This window comes from Calidris pugnax, unplaced genomic scaffold, assembly GCF_001431845.1.
Source record: "Calidris pugnax isolate Ruff unplaced genomic scaffold, ASM143184v1 scaffold133, whole genome shotgun sequence".
NCBI classification, from domain to species: Eukaryota; Metazoa; Chordata; class Aves; order Charadriiformes; family Scolopacidae; genus Calidris; species Calidris pugnax.
This window is the reverse complement of record NW_015090977.1, coordinates 5,050,743-5,066,826: the sequence shown is the minus strand read 5'-3', so window position 1 is coordinate 5,066,826 and position 16,084 is coordinate 5,050,743.

Sequence of the window (16,084 nt, the reverse complement as noted above, 5' to 3'; positions counted from 1 at the left end):
GACTGCATGCTCTGCAGGGCAAGGACTGTTTTAGCTCTTGTGAAGTACCTTGAACACCTACAGGGATAATTAAGTAATAAATAAGCATAATACAATTCATCTGGCTTTAGCAAAATTGTTGTGGATACAAGTTGGAAGTTAGCCCAGTGTTCATCGGTCTGAATTCAGTGACATTATAGCAATAGCTGGTGTAACACAGCATAAAAATAAATCCCCCGGTCCATCCGCCTGCGACCGCCTGCTGGAGAGCAGAGCCAGGTTTGTAGGCGAGATTGAGAGTGGGAATATGAAAAACTCAAAGCAAGGTTTTTTGAGGGAAATCCTACATAATTTCAAAGGTTCCTTGTGATAAAGACTTATCACGTTCATTGGATTAGGTCCTGATTCAGCAAAGCTGTTAAGCACCCACTTAAACCTTAAGGAAGGAATATTCCCATCGAAATCAGTGGAATGAATCAGTCACTCAATAACAGCCCAGGATTCCATCCTGTCAATTTTGTGTCCATTTTTGGAAGAATACTTATCTTTTCATCCAGCCATTTCATGAGTTTGTCCTAACAGCTCTTTTAGCAGATGTTTTGTACTGTTTCGTTAGGAGTTTTGTTTTCTCTTATCTCGTATATCATCAATCATCATTATGATCATCAATTTGCTCCTTAGTTTTCTAGCTTGATCTGCAGGCATTTTCCAATAGTGCATGTATTTTCTACATTGATCTTTGTCTTTTCACAGAATTTCTATATTAAATGAATTCTTCCAGGCTGTTTTTAAATGACATGACATGCTAGGATAAAACCCACACAATACTGTGTGTTTGTAATGCACGTGTCCTGAGAGACCAGAACCCTCTCTGCTCAGTCTATAAAACGAATCCACAGAGGAATTAAGGGAGACATACATCTTTGCTTTAAAGGTCTGCTTGCTTCTGCAACTGCCTCCAAATTATAGAAAGGCTCCAGACTGGAGAGGGGAGGGAGGGAAGGGGGGAATAACATAAGGACTGAAAAAGAAAGGCTTGAATTTAATTGCCCTAAAAATTTCAATCATTCAATCTGGTAATTAGAGAGCTGGCTGATTCAGAAGGCAATTTCGTTTGAAAAAAAAAAAAAAGAACCCAACAAGATAATTGATGCTAAGTGAATATTTTACCTGAAATATTAAATACCAAACTTAAGTCTGCCTCCAGGGCCCTTTCTGCTACCCCTTTTTGATCTGTCTTTCTGCTCCTTTGTATTTTCCTCTCACATGACTCAACAGAACAGGACACTCCTTCAGAGAATCAGATTGTCACAGGGACAGGTTTATTTGAACTCTCTGTGCTGTGAAGGAGACAACATAATGATTTATTAGTAAAGAAAATAATAATAGGAAGTCTCCCGAGATCCAGCCTGGCTGCAAAGCTCAGTGAGATTTTCCAGTGTTGGATCTCCATGTCCCTCTGGCCACAACCAGGGTTTGATGTCCTACCAAGGGCAAGAGCTTTCTTAATGAGCTTATCAAGTACAGGGTAACAACTTTCTTTATTAACTTAACAACAGTTACCAGAATGTTTCATGTTTAATTCTGGACTCTGTGATGCTGCAAAATGATACTGTGGATGTCAGTGTCACAGGGTCTCTTTGCAGGACAAAGAGCAAAGTTGGTTTTTTGCCCACTGTTCAGAAGACAACTGCTAATTCTCTAATATTAATAGCCTAATAAACAAGGACAGTGTCTCATACACATCTGAAAGGAATATTGCATGCCTGGAAATTAAGTAGATATTAATTTAAACTACATTTATAGATGGAGAAATGATTAAGAAAACACATGTGAATCACACTGGATTCTGGTATCGTGTGCTGTTCTAACTGCTTATCCAGGCACCTTTTTCACACAAGATGCTACACTGTTAGCAATATTAAATTTTAATCTTAAATCACCTTTTTAAGTGAGATTCCACACCTATTACTGCTCAGGAAGACCACATCAAATGTATTCAGGTGCCTTTGCAACTCCCATCTTTGAGAACAATCATGAAAATGTTTCTGATCCATACAACATTCACTGTCTAAAAAGATGCAGAGTACAGGACTGAGTGACAATTGCAGTGACACGGGATGCCAAATGGGATGTGGCCTCTTCTCCTAATTCAGTGGGGACAGAAAAAAAGCCACTAATGCTGAGTATGTTACATAGGAAATGTATAAGTACCTTTGTAAGTATTCTGGCTACTGCAGACTGAGTTCTGAGACCAACATTACGCTTCTGTACACAGTGTTCCTCCATGTCTCTGAGTGCCCACGCCTTCAAAAAAGACATGTGAGAGTTAATTGTATTTGGGAACTGAAAGCGTCCATATCCTGCCAATATGTAAGGACAATCCCCAAACCTTTAGGAGAGATGTATCCCAGCCTTCCTACCAAAGGACTCCACTTTCTACATGCTGACCAGGCTCAATCTCCACATCTGATATCTAATTCAGTGCTGAGGGTAAAGACAAGGCCAGTCCTTGTCTGAAAAGAGGACTCACGTGAGGCCCATCCTGGCACCCTGCACTCTGGCAAGATATAACTTGTGGAATTGCTAACTACTACTGTTCTCTGGCCATGTCACCTATTTCCTCATTGCTTTGTGCTCTAACATCCTCTAAGTCACAGATGTTCATTTATTCTACAGGTGAGGAAGAGATCTACTCAGTGATTTATCCAAATGTAAACAGGGATTAAAAGCAAAGCAGCAAACTGAAGCATTGTCTTGCGAGTCCTGGGAGGTGTGCAAACCATGAATCAGGAGTATAGACCAAGTGCCTCTCAAGCAGGCACTAAAGTTAGAACACCAGCTTATCCCAGCATAGCCACCAGCAAGAACTACCAGGTAGAGGCTGAGATAGATTTCAGCCTCTTCCCTTGAACCACCCACTTTTCCTTAATCACCTTAAATTAACGAGGAGCTCCCCTTCTTTTCACAGCCATGAAGATTCTCTTTTCCTTCCTCCCTACAGTAGCTTTCTTAGTAGCTGATTAAATTCTTGATCCAGAGGACAGGTTACACAGTGCTGCTTACAAAGCCAGTGGCTAAGCTTGGTCTGACTACGGTATTTTGGAGCCTGGCACTGAGGAGAGTCTCGGGAAAGTTAGTCTTACATTCACTGTTTATCAAATTCCCACAGTTCAGGTACAGAATAAAAGAGCTATTGCAGGTGCCTCTGCAGAATTTAAAGTAAATTAAACAGTGCAAATCCCACTGAGGATCTTCTCTCTCTGTTGAGCGGAGACACATACACCTATTTGGAAACTGCCAGGGCTGCTGTAACTGTTAATTAAGTTCTGTGCATTTGTTGTTCAGGACACTGAATCCAAATCTCCTTCTCTGACTTACCTCTCCCTCTCTGAGAATTCATAGCCACTATCTAATCTGACAAAAACTGTGTTCTCTTTTATACTTGGAGGTCACTTTATGTTACTTACAGTGTACTGCATTATGTCAAAAGGCATAACACAACATAATGAAAAGCAGACCAATATAACTCAACCTGACATCAATGACATAAAATGATGTGGTTACTGAAAAATGCACTGTTGTCACTGTTTTGTGTTTTCATCCGATACCTACTTGCAACTCCAACATGGGGCATGTTTGGAGAATTTGGAGAAGGTGGTTATGGACTGAGAATGCCTCATTCTGCTGTGGCTCCCATCATTTTTGCACTGAGATCACTTTGTAGGCTTTGCCAGGGTTCCTCCTGATTTACTCTAGCAAGAATCAGGCTCTGAAAAATCATCACATAAAATGCAATTACATTAGGAAAGCCATCAAGTTGGAAAACGCAGCTCCTGGGAGTAAGGAAATTACAACACTCTTACAGTCCCTGTAACCTTAGCTCTGCCCTCTTGGGTAGTAAATGAGCCCGTACTATTTTTCCTGCAGGATGTCATTTCATTTTGTAGAAGTGTGTAGCAAAGCAGCTGTTCAATATTTCTCTTAACTTCATCACGCAGTCTGTGGTCCCATATCTCATTTGCTGCACATCAACCAAATCCTTTTGTGTGTTAGGTACTTTTCTTCTTCCTGTTTTTATTTGCTCTTCTATTGTTCTAATTACCACAGTCTATGTGTATTTCAACACCCGTGAGGTTGAAACACACCATTCCTTCTTCCTTGTCCCATAGACAGAGGGCAGAAGCACAAAACTGTATCTTACTATAGGCCCAATGGGAAGTCCGACCTAGGCAAGGCTAGAATGTAAGGCAGCAAAATCCCAGCCTTTGCATTAATTCTTTATTTTTCATTCCCTGGATACTTCATACTGTCCACTTTCCAGTGGAAAGAGTAGACATGAGCCTTATTTATAAAAACCTTAAACAATAATCATAAATGAATATGGAATGGTCTGGTGATGTTATGAATCCCTATGGACCAGCTCTGCCTAGTTCTCCATCCAGCAAAACCAAACCAGAAGATCCAAGAGTAACCAGAATTATTGAGCTGATGGTTTATAATGAAATCTACCATAGCCTTCACTAGGGTTTTACACATGAAACAATCAACCATCTCTGGCCTCTTCTCCTGTCTAACACAGGCCGTAGCGTTCTATGTACCAGTTTATGTATCTGACCCATGCCTTCTGGTCGAACTAGAAAATATTTTTAAGCGTTGTTGTTGTTCTTCATCATCATCATCATCATCATCATCATCATCATCATCATCATCATCATCTGCTGACAGTAGCTGGCCAAGCCAACTCAAGCCATGGCATCCTCAGTGACAGAATTCACACCCCATTGACTTTGAGCCAGTCTGGTGAGTGGACTCGTCCTCCCTGATCCACACTTTGTCACGTCTGCAGTTTATCTTGTCCTCGACTGCTGGCCACACAAGAGGTGTCACCTGTACATGAATGATTTGGGAGGTGCTGGAAGCAGTGGGACAGGTCACAACATTTTTGCTGCAAGATAGGATTTGATGAGAAAGTAATTAGTTTCTGCTGACAATGCCGCTTCTTTCTGGCAGCAAGATGCCCTGCTGAGAAGTTAGGGTTTAACAAAGCAGAAGTCAGGAATTGAAAGAGGCTGGAGAAAAGCTAAAGAGCTCTGGGAAAGCAGGTGAGGTTTAGACATCTGCTAATATTTTGGCCAAGTATCTTCACAGAAGGACAGGCTAAATTCCCTTAAAACTTCCAATAACGGAGGACCAGCACACCGCTTGGCAAATGGGTCTCCCCATCAGAAATTTTGCCTGATTGATTTTGTCTTGTATTTAGCTTTTCATGGGGTCTACTATGCCCTTTTCTGTTAGGCTAAAATCTACTTTTCTAAATTAATCTGATGTATATGTAATTTCTGTTTGTACACACATGCATAATTTCTGAAAATGTTTGGAATATACATGGCATGGAGCTTCATAACATTTCAGGATAAATGAGTGGAACTCTTCACCTGAAATCTAACTATATCAGGATGTGCTAAAATACAAGGTTCTACATCCTCTGTCAAAAATCCAGCATATCAAAAGCCGATTTTGTTTACAGAAAATAATAACTAAATATTGAGCAGTGGCTAAATTAATGCCAGGCATTTGGGGTGTAATTGCAGGTGAATCCCAGAATATGTTGGATCCCATCGTACCGAGGTTTAGAGTCACTTCTGTTCCTCTGCAGGTTACAACACCACAAACACACACAGGGTATTTAACAACTCTTTGTAAATGTCACAAGTTCCTAATTCCATCCTTTGGCACTTTTCTAAAAAATCATTATGGGGGAATCATCACATGACATAGTAACAAACTCTCCTGTTTGTGCTAAAGAAACAACCCACACTCATAAACCTGGCTTAAAATTCTGAAAGGGAGCACAGCCCATAAGCAAGGTGGCGTATTCTGACCTCACCAACAGTAGCATAAATCCATCATCACCTCCTGAAACGAGTGAGATTATCTGGGACTGACCATCATGTGGCTGAGTACAGAATCTGGCCTGATATCATTCTCCTTTGTAGCATTCAGAGAATCGTAGAATGGTTTGGGTTGGAAGAGACCCTTGAAGATCACCTTGTCCAGAATGCTGGAAACTGTGGTTCCAGCGTAGCCCAGGAGCTGCAAGTGAAATGTGCAGGAGGGTGGATGGTACTGACCACGGAGGCTCAGCTCCCACAGTGGGTGACAGCGCAGGACGTCAGGGTGGGAGCCAGGGTGGGAACCAGCCCGACCAACAAACACCCACAAGACAAGCTGAGCACCTCAAGTACCAACCTCCTGAAAACAAGCAAAGGGACACATTCACAGCGATGGTTAAGCAACTTGAATCCTCAGATTGACTCACTTGGGACTTAGCTCCTAAATATTTTGGTGATTGTGGACAGAACCCTACTCAACCGGGAGCCTAAGCCATGTCTGAATGTCTTTGCTCCTGCCTTTGCCAGTCTGTGGTAATCTTTACTCTGAGCCGAAACTAATCGAGTTCTTTTAACTTAGGACCCCCCCAAGCTATCCTCATTCTGGTGGATGAATTATACTGTTGTGACATGTCTCGACCTGCTGTTCGACTCAGTTAGCTACCTAACCCATTTCACATTCCTGGCACTTCAAAACACAGACATTAGTTATGTATGCGTGTGAGCCAACCCCAATGTACTCAGAAATGCAACACAAAATCCCATGGTAGTTTGAAAATACACAGTACAGTCACTCCAACAGGAGGAAATGGAAATGCCACATTCAGAAATATTGTCAGATTCCAATATACTTCATACATGCATCCCAAAATTATGCGCCAACATCCCGAAAGTCATGTTTTAGAGGACACAAGGCTTGAAAAATAGTAAGAAATTGTAAGAATTGCATCTCAGATGGTCTGAATCACTCCTTCAAGGTACTAGTCTTCCTCCCTTGTCTGTGAAGGAAATACCTTTAACTTGAGCTTTTTGGTTTAATAATATATTAAACCAATAAATATATTAAATCAAGAAATCTGGGCCATAGAATCATAGAATGATTTGGGTTGGAAGAGACCTTAAAGATCATCAAGTCCATGGGCTAGGACAACTCCAACTGGACCAGGTTGCTCAAAGCTCCATCCAATGTAGCCTTGAGGCTATGAAGCCAATAACTTGACCATACAGCTCCCTAAAAAGCACAAAATCAGATGTCAAACCATGAGAACAGACAAAACTGAAATGCTCTGGGTGCACACAGGGTTGAACTTGTGTGAGAAACAAATTTGACCCACATTATACCTATTGTTACAAGTCAAGAGAAAGGCTTCTAGAAGCCATAATCTCTCCTGAAAGGAGGAACAGCAAACTGCTCATGGTACCAGCTCTGCTGGTTAGTTGCAGGTCAGAGTATGCATGTGGTGACACTGCTCTACAGATGGTGCTTTGTACCCTCTATGGGCATGAAAGCTGCTCCCTGCTGAAGAACACAACCGCAGGAGAGAACTGCTGTTGGCTCATCCCTTCCACTGAAGCTCAGGCAGCTGCACCATCAGCTCAGGCCGGGTTCCTGCGAAGGGGTGAAACCAAGCACACAACCTTTCCTCAAAATGAACCTGGGTCAGACACTTCCATGGCATTGCTCAGCATAACTGTGGGTGGACGTCACACACCACCTCATTGAAAAAGTACAGAGCAACGTGGTCAAGGAAGGAAAAAACATTGAGAATCTAAACTGGAGAACACATTGTTGGAAACTGTAACTCCCAGCCAACCTTCAGGTTAACTTCCAGGAATAAATCACGTATAGGTACTAGCAGCTACTGCAGAGGTAGGGTTGCCATGACCTTCTACAGCAAGCCAAGAACTTAACAAGCTCTTCTGAAGATGCAAGGAAGGAATAGTCACTTTTTTCTACTTTTAGTTTTCTTATGGGGAGCGAGTAATGCTCCCTCACCAATGGCAGACATTGAACTCATGCTGTATTAGAAGGAAAATTGCATAATAACCAAGGAAATTCTCAGTGTTCACACTCAGACATAAGGATGCCATTCAGAACTCATAGATTGCACGGATGGATCAGTCAGAGAGAGCACAGAAGAAAGAAAGTCCCTCAGGGAAGATTCTGCTGTGAACTCCCAGCCTAAGGTTTCTCTCAAATATGCCAGGCAGAAGGAAATCCAATTTTCATTAACCTCATTAAGCCAGACACTCTCTTGCCTACTGAGTGCATACTTCAGTGAGGCAGGTAAATGTATAGTCTGTTCAGACCCTATTTTCATCTATTGCTTAATGTGTTTATATATGAACAAGCCCTCTTCACTCATTTAGCCACTGTAGCTGTGCACTGCGCAGAAACTCATGTAGATAAATGGGGATTAGTGAAGCTCATTTGCATTTTGGAATTTTTCAGTGTGACATGTGAACAGGTAACACGCAAGGAGGTGGCAGCTGCACGTCATTCTGTATTTCACCTTTAGTATTTGTAATTTTTTTGTATATGGAAACACACAAAATATTCAAGGCTCATAGAGGTGCAGAGAGAAGTAACTTTAGCAAATCCAGTCACCACTCCTCACTTTAGGCTTAGTCCTGGACAGTTTTCCAGCTTCTTACCAATAAGCTGACAGACCTTGGAAGATAATGACTCATGGAAGAGAAACTATGGGTAGATTATTCCTGTGTTGCCCTACTCCAGCCTTTAGGTCAAGGAACATGTTACGTACCCTGAGATTTCAGTAGGAGCTCTTGGATACTCAGGGCTTTTTAATCAACTCACTTATCTACTTGACAGAATGCACAATTTAAGTTTCTCATGTATAAGATAGGATGTCTGGGTGTCCTGCAACGTTAAGAGGCTAAAAAAACCACCCCATAGCTCTTCAAGTAGCTCTTTCTCATTGTAAACCATGCTTGACTTCCTGATTTGTTTGAGGAAAAAGCCACTGAGTGTGTAGATGTCTTTTATCCCTCTTAGCCACAATTCCTTTGAGAAATCCAACAGCGAAGGTGGATACAATTATTGTAAATAATGCTGGATAGAACCCAGAGCAGATGAAGGTAGGAGGATACAGCTCAACAAGAACAGAAGTGGTTTCTAATGAGAGAGGGAAAATTTCACTCTCAGCATGGTTATTATTATGTCCTACACATTAATTCAGCTGAGAAATCTTGAAGTAGCAGAATGAGTTTCTATTCACTAAAGTGGCAGGCACTGGCACGGTTGCCTTCATTTCAAGTCTTACAGTTAATACTTTCCTGATTCCTCAGTGAAGAATTATACGATGAGTTAAACCCTGTGAGGCACTGGGTACCTAGAAAGGTCTCAAAACTTGCACTGGAGGCAAATATTTCAGTCTAGTCCATTCAAAGCAGTACTTACTTAATTTTCAGGTTTATTTCGATTATTTTCTTAATTTTCACTAGAATTGTGAGACAGGATTTATCTTCTTGAAAAATAAGCTCCAATAATTCCAGCAGAGCTGTGAACTCTTCAGCCCAGGAACACCCATGATTGGACAGTTTCTTAAACCTTCCCTAAAGTTCTCCTGGAATTGTCCAATTTGCCCTGAACTGCCCATTTTGCTGGTGAGCGACCAGCACACGAACTGGTGTAATGGTTTACCTTAAAATCCAAAGGTCTTCCTCTGTCTTTCTTTAAATCCCTGCCTCTTCACTGTTCTTTTTTTCTAGACAATCCTGACTTCCGTGCAGGTGGAGGTCACTTGTCCTTCCAGCCAAAACATGAAAAATTTCCTTTTCTTCTTTCCCTACTGATGCCCCGCGGGGACTTCGGGGCAGGATTATCGTGCAGTTTATGAGGATCTCTCTTCACGCTGCTACCCAGATCTAGAGCTGGCAGAAGAGAAGGAAGACAGGAAGGGTGGGGGACATTATTTTCATACTGACAGAGGCACCCGTGAGTCACCTCTGTGGTGGTGGCACCCTAAGGCCTCCATCTCCATAGGGGAACTTTGCCTTCTCAAACCAGCTAAAATCCTGAAAGTTTAAAGTTGAATCCCGGTACAGTTACATTCAGGAATTACTCTTTAAGTGAGATACAGCCTATTTGGTTCCCTAAAGGATCTAACTGTAAATCATATATATTTGTGACATCTCCCATATCACAGAAGACACAAAGAATGTCCCACGCTCCTTTTTCCTGTGTATTTTTCTTGTCATTTGTCTCACACATACGTTTGCTGCTCACTGTGGCAAGAATTGTCACTTGTTCTGCAGTTGCCCAGCACCTGGTACAATGGAATCTGCGTCCATGACCACAATTTCGAGGTGCTGTTGCAAGGCTGATTGATAAATAAATAACTGCAATCAGCAGTAAAAGCTGCTTTTAGGCAGCACACTACTGAAAACGAGAGCAGGACGGGCTGAGTGCCTGCAGTTCTCCTTGACTCCAGCCCAGGTTGTGGTAGCTCAGCAGCTCTCAGCATCTCGGAGGATTTATTCTGCAGCCTGTTTGCTTTTTTTCTCCAGCGTGCAATGTAAGGAAGGCAGCAGTGGGACTGCAAACCACAGCTCCCAGCCACTTCTCCCCTCGGTGCTGAGTGAGAGAGTGAAAGCTTGCAGACTAGCCCTTACCTTTCTCGTGCGGGTGTCGCAGCGGGAATAAAAACAAAACACGGAGCTGAATTTATTTCTAGCCAACGGAAATTTCATATTGAGGGTTACAGGCGTCCTGTGCCTCTTAAAAGCAAGTAATAAAATGCTGCTCTCAATTACAAATTGTATTTACATTTTAAACCCCCATATGGTTTGGTGAGGTAGAGGGAGGTTTCAAATGCATTAGCAGCAGCACTGTGCTGTGATTAGTTACCATTTTTTTGCTCTTTGTAATGAACAATTAATGCCTCCACCTTTTTTTTTATGTCTAAAAAACTAACACTGTGGCTATGCCAGGCCAATAGTCAGTGGACAAGACACAACCCCTGCCTAATGCTATGAACCAAAGCAAGAAAATGCATTGAAATGACCATCTCTGAAAAGCCTTCTGTAATAGGATTCACATGCTAAGGAAAAATTCAATAGCAATTGACTTTTTTATGTAACTTCCTGGGCTAAACTTTTCAAAATGTAGGGGCATTTCACAGGAACATGCAAAAGCACGTGCAGATCTGCACAGCTTCATCTTCCCGTGCTAGAAAAGTCAAATTCCCTCCTCCCTGTCCTCAAGCAGCAATAAAGACAAAGCTCTCACTGCCTTACATGACGCACAGGTCCCGTGGCTGGCCCTTGGTGTTTGCAGAGCCTGTGTGTGTGTCACTGTGTCAGCTCTTCTGCTGAAAGCGTATCTTCACGTGCAGTTCCAAACAGAAATGTTCAACATAGCCTAGAAGGCTCCATAGATTTACACGGACTCTCTACTCAACATTTTAGAAAACCTGCTCCAGATCACTGCTCTGACAATGTTTTTCCTCTTTACTGGGGCTAAGCTTATAAAGGAGATCATCTCTAAAGATCCTGGAGATGACCAACTGTTTGATGTCACAAGCTGTCTTCCCAGAAATCTGTATTAGCAACAACGTCAAAAGGTATTTTGATATCAGGAGGTGTTCTGTAGAAATAATTAGTAGGTCCTGATCAGCTTTATTCAAAATCTGACATGGATCTGATAAACAACCCTGCTCTGAGGTTTGTGGCTGCTCCTGATAGGAACATTTCCTACCTATGTTCATTAATGTACATCCAAGTCACTGGTCCTGGTCAACAAGGGTTTTGCTGAACATTAGCTCGTCTGATTCTGCTTTGGTTGTAATGATGCTCAGAATTGCTGACCAAGCCTGAGGCATCAGAGGTGAGAGGATGTTCCAGGCTGAAAGCGAGAGAACCCGTGCGATACTTTACAGGCATGTCCACCATGACCACAAGTCCTTCTGGGCCGGGCTGCTCTCCATCCCTTCATCCCCCAGCCTGTACTGGTACCAGGGGCTGCCTCCACCCAGGGGCAGGACCTTGCACAGCTGGGAGCAGAGCCGGGTCAGTTCACCACAGCTAACCTGCTTTGCTTTTATTTATAAATAATACACTTATGACACAATGGCTATAAATAGTATTTCATTAATTTTATTGCTTATTTAGATATTTCCCTAAAGGGCTAATACAGAGTTACTGTTGTGTTACTATTTCAGCTCCTGTTTTTCCAAAAGTTTAGTTTGCAGCTAAACCATGCAGTCTGCTTGGAGCTGAGGCGAAGCTCAGCCGCTCGGCTTTGGGTGAAGAGCACTTTTGGTGTAATTAGATTTGTGGGTTTAGGTGTTTGGGGTTTATTTTTTTAGTGTATAACAGTGTAATAAAAAGAAATGGCTGTAATTTATAGCCCAGCATTTGGCAAGTGGCTTGTCTGGTCGAGGATTAATTTTTTTAATGGCAGAAATTTTAAATTTAGGTTGGAATTTCAAAGAAGCTTAGTACCCACAACTAAGGCAGATGTTCAGCCCTGCCAAGCTCAGGCATTCAAAACTCACGATGCAGGCATGGAAACTCCAATATTAACTTAAAATAAGAAGGCATAGACACAAACTGACACCCATATACCCACAAGGACATACAGGTAGCTCTGAATAAAGCTAATGTTTAATTTTGTATCAAATTCACTCGTGATGTAGATTTACTCTGTTATATATTCTTATAGAATGTGGTATTTGTGACATCGAAGCACATCTTATACACAAAAACATTTTGTTGTTCAATTAAGTATCCTTAAGGCAATGAAATTAAAAATATTTTAATTTTGCTTCATAAGCAGCAATTTTCAGTGAGAACCTGGGACTAAATTACTCTCTATGCCACAATATTGCACCAATTTAGCTTATGATTTTGGGTTCCTTTTTTTAGCATTCTGGTAATTACTTTCTATGTGCATTTATTTCCAAGCTTTTCTTTACAATTATGAAAGCTCAAAAATTCCTATCTTGAGTTTTACACAAACTAAGGTTCTCTAATCATCTAGCTTCAGGGACCGCAGACTTAAGAAGAACACTATGCATGATAAGAATCACAAAAAAAAAAAAATCAGGAGAACTATGAATAAGGTGTGTTGTTTTTCTTTATCAAGAAAGCTCAAACTTTGCTTTCTTTGCAAGATTTCAATCCTCAGCATAACAAATACCTACTCATAAAGAGAACTTCTAAGACAAGAGCTTTCTGAAAAACATAATTGCACTTTTAGGTGCTGAGTGCCTTTGTAGAGCAAATATTCATTAGATGGTACAGACAAATGAAGGTGTAACAAATAGAAAACTTTAGTCAGAACCAATTATATGGGTTATCAGGTACTCCATTCTCGGGCGCTGTAAATGCTCATGTTCAGACATTGTGAAAGAGGGGCCCCTTTGAGATTGAGCAGTGACCCAGCCTCATCCAGAAGCAAAGCAAGAGCGTGCCACTGACTTCCACTGAACACTGGATGAAGTCCATGGAGTGTCAAGGTAAACACGTGAAAAAGGCTTTGCAGGACTCAGAAGCCTTTTGAGAGCACGCCTTGCACCCAGGCATGATGTGAAAAGCACTGATTGCACCCCACCACCCCACTGCATAACACCACTGCATGGACTGACTGACTCTGTTTTCTTACAGCAGAAGTCCAGTGGGCTGTGTTACTGTAATCCAGAGAAGTGATGCCTTGGTGCTGAAATACAGAGAAGCAATGGCACATTAACACCACGTTACTGGAACACATCAGAGCAATTGTGCTCTCGTGCTGTATTACTTACTACAGGGCATCTCAGTAACAACACCCACAGTAATGCTGAGTACTCCTGCTGAGGTGAAAGAAACATCTTAATGGGAGACCCTGACGTTTCTGCAGACCCATCTACATTCCTCCAAATCAACACAGTGATTGCCCTAGCGTGAGGTCACAGAGAGCCATGTAAAAACATTCAATCACAAAAAAGTCCAAACCCCAAGTCAAAACATAACTCACAGGAGTATGTGAAATCATACTGGGCTTTGAGCAAACTGCATTAACTTTGGAAACAATTAGGGGTAGTGAAAAAAGGGTATTTCAGAGCTCTTCAAGAAAAGCCTTAGCAGTATTCTACTATCGTGATTCAAAAACTGAAAAGTCTACAGTGGTTACAGAGCCATTCATTTGGAAGAATTCATGCAAAATGTCATTTGTTCTGGCTACTGGATCTGAAGCTACCAAGGCGTGTAACTGTTTATTCAGGTTTTAAAGCAACGCTGATCTCTAGCCAGGCCTGGGAAAATTTCAGCAGACCCTCCAAGAGAAAGAATTACCAATACAAAAGAACAGCACAAGATAAACTGAAAGACTAAAAAAACATGTAAGCCTGTCATAAAGATTCTCCTTCCAGTTCCAGTGACGACCTACTGTTCATATTGATTTTGTGTAAGTACAGCATCAGCTAGAGATTAAGCCTTGCACCAGCAGAGCTCTGCCACTACAAGTCTGTCCTTTGTCTCAGTCGAAGCTCAGCCAGTGTAAGGGGGCTGCAATGGAGTTTGTGCAAAGTAAACCAGAAGATAAATATACACAGCAGTCACCGTGCAGAAGCCCAAAATGAGAACTAAACATACAATAGCCTACTCCACTTCCAAAGCTTGCACTTTGGGAAACAATGCCCACTGACCAGTTCAGTTCAAATTGATGCCCAAATGGCCTCTGCACTGAAGAGATTTTTGGTGATCAGGCCTTCAAAGTGCAAAAGCATTTACACGGGCAAGGTTTCGTCTGCAACAGAAGAAAATACAGATTTTATTCAGAGCTTCACGTAGAGGTTGTGGATCCATTTTGCTTTTAAATTTGTTTCAACCTAAAATCTTTGGAGGTGTTGGCCTCTTCTCCGAAGAGAATAATGACAGGACCAGAGGAAATGGTCTAAAGTTGCAGCAGGGGAGGATTAGATTAGATATTAGGAAGAATTACTTTACTGAGAGTGGTCAGGCCCTGGAACAGCCTGTCCAGGGAGGTGGTCAAGTCACCATCCCTGGAGGTATTTAAGAAACGTGTAGACATGGCACTTCAGGGCATGCTCTAGTGCCTGAGATTGTTGGTTTGTGTCTGTTTGTGGGGTTTTTTTGGTGTGTGTTTTTTGGGTGTTTTTTTGTTGGTTTTTTTTTTGTGGTTGGACTCGATGATCTCAAAGGTCGCTTCCAACCATGAAGATTCTGTGATTCTGTGTCTCTTACAGCTGGTGAATTCATTTACATCTGTGCAGAGTGGAAGCAAGAAGCTTCCTGCTGAGCGTGGCAGGTAATCCCCGGTCACATTTACATGTCCACAACGATTCTACAAGGTGGATACCCCACTGCCTGCATGTTACTGCCCAGCGCCTCAGCGTAAATCCCCCTTCATCAGTAATGCAGGCAATACACCACACTGGGAGCACGAATGGCTAATGTGCTGGCACGTGTCCCCTCCTGCCACCCCCGCCGTGAGGCACGTCACCCCTCACAGACAGGTAGGACAGATAATGCAGGATGGGAATGTCTCGAATAACTTCAGTCAGAGCAATCAGAGCTCAGCTGTAGGAGCAACGTGACCTGCCCAAGGTCCCAGCAAACCACTGACAAACCCTGACACTGGGATCTCTGTCTTCCAAGTCCCAGAGACCAAGCTCTGGCTGCCTGTTCATATTTTACATTACTTTTACTTAGTATTTTTGCTTAATTTCACCGCTACAGGTAAACATCTACCTCTAGCAAACTCCAGGCAAACTCTTTCAAGTAAACCGATGACATTAACAACAATCTTTTTGTATTTAACTGGGATCTCACGGAAAAGTTGTGATTTCACTAAAAAACTGCAGAATATTTACAATGCTTGTTGTGGATTTGGTTTGCTGATGGTGCTTTTGGTGAAAAGAAAGAAGAAAGAGTGAAATCTGATTCATCAAAACAATCCTGTTTCTGAAGGAAGGCTTTGGATGTTTTTGGATTTCCAGACTAATTCAGAAAGAGACCAAATTTTGTGTCAAAACATGTAAAAATATGACTGTTTGCGTTTATATGTCAAAAATAAATATTGTGTCAGTTCGTGAAGAACTGAGCACAAAGTAAGCAGTAGCAAAATGTGAAAATCTTATTATGAATCACATAAATATTACTTTTTACCCAGTTACACAGTTCAGTCATCAGATGCTGTACCACAGGAACAGATTCAATGAACGTGGATGGGAGAATCCCAGCAGCAA